The sequence below is a fragment of the Schistocerca americana genome, chromosome 4 (genome assembly GCF_021461395.2).
Source record: "Schistocerca americana isolate TAMUIC-IGC-003095 chromosome 4, iqSchAmer2.1, whole genome shotgun sequence".
Classification (NCBI taxonomy): Eukaryota; Metazoa; Arthropoda; class Insecta; order Orthoptera; family Acrididae; genus Schistocerca; species Schistocerca americana.
Window position 1 is genome coordinate 730,820,998 of NC_060122.1, and position 7,436 is coordinate 730,828,433.

At 41.3% G+C, this 7,436-nt stretch overlaps 1 non-coding gene across 1 annotated transcript; it reads right to left on the reverse strand.

Annotated features, from left to right (window-relative positions):
- Positions 1–4,326: 4,326 nt before the first annotated feature.
- On the reverse strand, positions 4,327–4,401 carry Trnas-cga. The gene has a single exon. It is a non-coding gene; the product is annotated as a tRNA-Ser (tRNA).
- Positions 4,402–7,436: the final 3,035 nt, after the last annotated feature.

The following is a 7,436-nucleotide window of genomic DNA, read 5'->3' on the forward strand; positions in this document are numbered from 1 at the left end:
TAGGGCGCACAACAAGGTCTTTCTTAAGTGAGCCACCTGCAGCTGCGGACCACTTACTGGTCAGCTCTTACCTCTGCTGGCGTGACCTGCTGATGCCCCGTGAGTACTGGCTGTCTGTAGTTATGAATCAACTATTGTTATGCTCTGAATAATAGCAACTACATCTACATGATTCCTCTGAAGGTTACAGTTAAGTGCCTCGTAGAGGGTTGATCGACTCACCTACAAGCTACTTCCCTGCGTTCCATTCTCGAACGTCGTGTGGGAACATGAAACATTTAAGTCTTTCCGCGCGAACTCTGATTTCTCTTATTGTATTATGATGATCATTTCTCCCAATACAGGTGATCGCCAAAAAAATACACTACGGTAAAAGAAATTAACACACTTGGAAAAAGATGTCGCTTTTGATCCAACGGCGGCAAATCTCATCTGAGAGACAGTAGAAGTACTATAGGAGTGCATAGTTTCCCAGCGATATGAACTAATAAAACTTTCTCGGGCTTCCACCCCGTCAAGTGGTTTGAAATCCACGAGCTTTCGGCCGAGTACTCCTTGGCCATTGTCTAGTGGTGACTGTCTTCTAGTTACTGCTTCCGTCCTTATATAGCCGCACTGCCTTCCGTAACGTTACTGGTACCCGCTCCAGCACCATATATGGCAATGAAGCGGGCGCGGCCGCAGCACAACGCAAGCTATTACCTTCTTCATCAGTTCTTTCAGTCTTCGGAATTGTGGGGATGATATTTTTCCAAAAGTCAGATGGTATATCGCCAGACTCATACATCCTACACACCAACGTGAGCAGTTGTTTTGTTCCCACTTCCACCAATGATTTTAGAAATTCTGATGGACTATTATCTATCTTTTCTGCTTTATCTGACCTGAAGTCTTAGAAAGTTCTTTTAAATTCTGATTCTAATAATGGATTCCCTATCTCTTATAAATCGACACCTGTTTGTTCTTGTCACACTAGAGAAATCTTCTCCCTCACTGAGCGAGGTGGCACAGTGGCTAGCACACTAGACTCGCATTCGGGAGGACGACGGTTCAATTCCGCGTCCGGCCATCCTGATTTAGGTTTTCCATGATTTCCCTAAATCCCTCCAGGCAAATGCTGGGATGGTTCCTTTGAAAGGGCACGGCCGACTTCCTTCTCCATCTTTCCTTAATCCGATGAGACCGATGACCTCGCTGTTTAGTCTCCTCTCCCCAAACAACCCCACCCCCCACCCCTTTCTCCCTCACAGAGGCCATCAATGTACTCTTTCCGCGTATCCGCCCTCTCGTCTGCATTTAACAGTGGAGTTTAATGTTACCACCCTTGCATTGAATTTCAGCGAAGCTTGTTTTGGTTTTCCTATATGTCGAGTCAGTCCTTTCAACCATCATTTCTTCTTCGTTTTCTTCACATTTTTCATGCAGGCACTTCGTCTTAGCTTCCTTGCACTCACTATTTATTTCATTTCTCAGCGATTTGAATTTCTATATTCCTGAAATTCCCAGAACATTTCTGTACTTCCTTCTTTCATCGATGAACGGAAGTATTTATTCCGTTACCCATTGTTAGCTCTTTGTACCTAAGCTTTTCTGCAGTTAACTTTAAGAGGAATGCACATCTCTAAAAAGGGTGATAACAGAAGTTGGAGAAAAAAGCGTAGATACAAGGAAGGTAACTGCGAAGAGACCATCGGCGAGAGAATAAATACTTCAATTACTTGAAGAATGGAGGAATACAGAAATATTTAGACAAAATTCAGGAATACACGTATACAAGTCACTTAGAAATTCAGTAATTAGGGAGTACTGGAAAGCTAATGCCAAATGCCACATGAAAAATGGTTCAAATGGCTCTGAGCACTATGGGACTTAACATCTATGGTCATCAGTCGCCTAGAACTTAGAACTACTTAAACCTAACTAACCTAAGGACATCACACAACACCCAGTCATCACGAGGCAGAGAAAATCCCTGACCCCGCCGGTAATCGAACCCGGGAACCCGGGCGTGGGAAGCGAGAACGCTACCGCACGACCACGAGCTGCGGACAATGCCACATGAAGAATGTGCAGAAATCGAAAGAGCAATGATTGTCAGAAGGTCTGATTCAGCGTATAGAAAAGTCAAAACAATCTTCGTGAAATTAAAAGCAATGGGGTTAACATTAAGAGTGCAATAGGAATTCCACTATCAAATTCACAGGAGAAAGCAGATAGATAAGAGTATAATGAGGGCATCTGGCACGGGGAAGAATTATTTGATGACGATAGAAAAAGTACAGGCGTCAACTGCGAAGAGATAGGTGATCCAGTTTTAGAATCAGAATTTAAAAAAGCTTAAGGATACTTAAAGTCAAGTAAGGCAGGAGGGATGGATAACATTACATCAGAAACTCTAAAATCATGGGAGAAGTGGCACAAAACGATAATTCACGTTGACGTTGTTGTGTGCGAGACGGTCGATATACCACCAGACTTTCGCAAAAAGATCATCCACTCATTTCCCAAGATTGCAAGAGCCGACAAGTGCTTGAATTATCGCACAATCAGCTTAACAGCTCATGCATTCAGGACGCTGACAGGATAAATATTCAGAAGAATGAAAAAGAAAATTAAGGATGTGTTAGATGACGATTATTTTGGCTTTAGGAAAGGTAAAGACAACAGAGAGGTTGTTCTGACCTTGGGTTTGACAATGGAAGCACGACTGACGAAAAATCAGGAACATTCCTTAGGATTTATCGATGTCGGAAAAGTATTCGACAGTATAAATTGGGGAAAGATGTTCGAAATCCTGAAAAAAAACTGGAAAGCTAAAGGAAAAGACGGGTAATCTATGTATATAAAATGCCATGTCCTGATTGAATGGCTCATCATCGACCATTTCAAATCGCTAAGGATAGAAACTTGAAACTTGGAGAAAGTGTGAATCTTATACTGTACACGTCGTTTAAGAACAGATTTTTCGAAATTCTAAGGGAGTGAAGTGGGGGATGAAGGAATTTTTTGATAAATATCACTCTTAAGGCAATGTTGGTGCAAGAGCAATGAAAATTGGTAAATCGTTTCTCGGTTAGAAGTAAAGAAATACGTGTTCCACAAATTTTGAAAATTTAATTCTATTGTGGTGAAATAGTGGTTGAAAGTTTTTTATGAAAATATATGATTATTAAAGAAGTGTTTTGAAGCTAAATCTTTGAGTGCTCGGTTACAAATAAAAAGAATACGTGGTTAAGTGTTTGTGGAAATTCGACCCTTAAGGGGGTGAAAAACAGGATGAAATTTTTTATGAAAATATTTGATTATGTAAGCTTTTTAAATCTAAATCTATGAAAATAAATTTGGGTTGCGAATTAGAAAAAAAAACGTGTTTCACTCGTTCTGGAAATTTTACACCTATGGAGGTGAAATGGGGGAACTTTTTATGGAAACATTTCATTGTGCAAGCATATTTGAAGCTAGATCTACGAAAATTTATGTTTGGCATCTCTGTTAGAACTAAAACATGTACATGTTACTGTTTTTGGAAATTCAACCCATAAGGATGTTAAGTAGAGTTAGACTGATTCAAATACTCATTTCACGCATCCCACACCGCTAAGGAAATGAACTATAAGTTTTGAGAAGGTGTGAATCTTATACTGTAGGCACTGTTTAAGAAGAGTTTGTCTGAAACTTCACTCTTATGCAGGTGAAGTCGAGGATGAAAAGCTTTTTGAAAGTATTTCTATTAAGCGAATTTTCACGGTAGAACTACGGAAATTGCTATTTGATTTCTGAGTCAGAAAACAAAAAAAATACTGGTTTATTTGGTTTTGGAAATTTAGCCACTATGGGGGCAAAATAGTGGATGATATTTTCTTTGGAAATAAATGATTTTTGAGGCTACGTCTATGACGACTGATATTTGAATTCCATGTTAGAAACAAAGAAAATACGTTTTACAGTGTTTCTGGAAATTTAGTTCCTAAGGGAGTGCAATATAAGATGAAAATGTTTAAGAAAATATTTCTTTATATTAAGAAAATGAAAGCTAAATTTGACAATGGTATTTCACTTCTCGGTTAGATATAAAGAAACATTTGTTAGTGGATGCAAATTGCTTTGGAAATATCTCCAAAAGACCGCAAATACATGATTAACAAAAATTTTGGACTCCAGCTACCAGAATCGCTTTTTGGTCGGAAATACTTTGGTAAAACACCATGCTTATATGGCCTTAATTAGAGTGAAAAGATTAGAAGTTGTTGCAATTCAATTTGTGAACAATATAAAAATTCGATTAAATAAAACCGTAGAATGGAACTTCCTTTAACATCAAAACTGTGTCCCGGGCCGAGACTCGAACTCGGGACCTTTGCCTTTCGCGGGCAACTGCTCTACCATCTGAGCTACCCAAGCACGACTCATGCCCCGTCCTCACAGCTGTATTTCCGCCAGTACCTCTTCTCCTACCTTCCAAACTTTACAGAAGCTCTCCTGCGAACCTTGCAGAACTAGCACTCCCTTCTTTCAAGAGTGCTAGAAACGGTCGCATTAAAAATTGTATAAGACACTGTGCATACTTCCGTCCCCACAGTTCAGTCTATGCGTCGAAGAAACAATGACGGAAATGAAAGAAAGGTTCAAGAGTACGATTAAAATTCAAGGTAAAACCATATCAATATTAATGTTCTTGACGACGTTGCTATCAACAATGAAAAGTGAAGAAGAATTAAGGGATCTGTTGAATGGAATGAACAGTGTAGTAAGTGCAGAATACGGATTGAGAGTAAATCGAAGAAAGATGAAAGTAACGACAAGTAGAGGAGATTAGAACAGCGAGAAACGTAACACATAACTGGTGACCACGAAGTACATAAAGTTAAAGAATTCTGCTACCTGGGCAGCAAAATAACTGACGGATTGAGCAATGAGGACTAAAAAAGGAGACTAGTACTACCACAAAGGGCATTCCTAGCCAAGAGAAAATTACTACACTCATGCTCATAAATTAAGGATAATGCTGATACATGGTGAAACAACACTCTGGTGGGCGGATTGTGGGTTTAAATCACCTCGGGGTATGACCATGCGGTGCATTTACCTGCGGCCGTCGCACGGTGGCGCCCGCAGCAGTCCACATACGCAGAGGTGTGTTGGTGCATGTCAGAGTACGGTACAGATTTTTTCCGACGAGCTAATGGTGACTGTGTGTTAAAAATTGCTCAAAGAACACATATTGATGACGTTATGAGGGGCAGAATACTATGGCGACTGGAGCTGGTCAAACACAGCAGGTCGTTTCCCACAAAATGTGATGTCACGATTATAGCAATGATTCCAGCAGACAGGAAACGAGTCCAGGCGCTACAGTGTGGGACGTCCACAGTGTACAACACCATAAGAAGACCGACATCTCACCATCAGTGCCCGCAGACGTCCACGGAGTCGTGCAGGTAGCCTTGCTCGGGACCTTACCACAGCCAATGGAACAGTTGTCTCAAGACACACAGTGTGCAGACGACGGAACAGACATGGTTTACTCGCCTGGAGACCTGCAAGGTGCATTCCACTGATCCCTGGTCAGAGGACAATTCGTAAAGCCTGGTGTCAAGAACACAGTACATGGTCATTGGAACGGTGGTCTCAGGTTATGTTCACGGACTCGGCCCGATATAGTCTGAACAGTGATTCTCGCCTGGTTTTCATCTGGCGTGAACCAGGAACCAGAAACCATTCTCTTAAAGATCTTTAAAGGGACCTGTATGGAGGTCGTGGTTTGATGGTGTGGTGTGGGATTATGATTGTTGAACGTACACCCCTGCATGTCTTTGACAGAAGAACTGTAACAGGTCAGGTGTATTGGGATGTCATTTAGCACCAGTATGTGTGCCTTTTCAGGGGTGCAGTGCGTCCCACCATCCTCCAGATGGATGATAATGCACGGCCGCACCGAGCTGCCATCGTGGAGGGGTACCTTGAAACAGAAGATATCAGGCGAATGGAATGGCCTGCCTGTTCTACAGACCTAAACCCCATTGAGCACGTTTGGGATGCCTTCGGTCGACGTATCACTGCACATCTTCAAACCCCTACGACACTTCAGGAGCTCCGACAGGCACTGGTGAAGGAAAGGAAGGCTATATCCCAGCAGTTGTTCGACTACCTGATTCAGAGTATGCCAACCCGTTGTGCGGCCTGTGTACGTGTGCATGGTGATCATATCCCATATTGATGTCGGGGTACATGTGCAGGAAACAGTGGCGTTTTGTAGCACATGTGTTTCGGGACGCTTTTCTCAACTTATCACCAATACCGTGCACTTACAGATCTGCGTCGTGTGTGTTCCCTATGTAGCTATGCTATTAGATCCATTTTTGTGTAGTGCCACCTTGTGTGGCTCCATATTCTAGAATTATCCTTAATTTATGAGCATGACTGTAGTATCAAACATAGGTCTTAATTTGAGGAAGAAATTTCTGAGAATGTACGTTTTGTGCATAGGACTGTACGGCAGTGAGACATGTACTGTGCGAAAACCGGAACAGTAGAGAATATAGAACCATTGAGATTTCGTGGTACAGAAAAATGTTGGAAATTAGGTGGACCCATAAGGTGAGGAAAGAGGAGGTTCTCCAGAGAAACGACGGGGAAAGGAATATATGGCAAACGCTGACAAGAAGAAGGGACAGGATGGTGTGACATCTATTAAGACTTCGGGGAATAACTTCCAAGTTACTAGAGGAAACCGTAGAGGATAAAAACTTCAGACATTCAGAGTGTCAAATTTTGATTTTAAATGATTCCAAAACGTTGAGTATAATAGTAATTGAACATATAAATTCTGCGATAGCTTGCGTATTCAGCTGAACTCCTGCATGTGCAGTGAGCATTGTCGGCCGAGTACGTATCAGTAATTGTTATGTAAGCACAAATACAGTCTACGCCAGTCAGTATTAAAAGCTATTTTCTACTCTAGGAATTGCGACCATATTGTTTCATTCGGAAGTTAAATTTTCTCTAAATCGCAGTTTCGTAATTAGAAATAAATTCGGCTACCTGATCGAAAATAATCTTTATAGTAACAGTACTTTACATCCGATCTTTACCAGTGTGACAGTAACGATTAGTTCTCCACTTTCCCACACCCTTTTGATTTATATTCTTCAAAATTGATGGCTTTTCTGGTTGACTGAAAGAATACGGAAAGTGAAGGGGTTGTAAAGAGTCAATGAAGAATCAACGAATAGTGTTAATACAAAGTAGGCGTAGCCACGCCCATTTGAAAACCTGTACGTATATTGCAGATCCAAAGAAACACGTTTAGAACGTGACTGAAGTGGTGCTTCGATCCAGCTATTACTATCTAAATGCAAACACAACCTGATAATGAAAGTGTGCTGGGAAAACATTTCGGATTGATTCTCTTAATGTAAAGGGAAATGATACCTCAC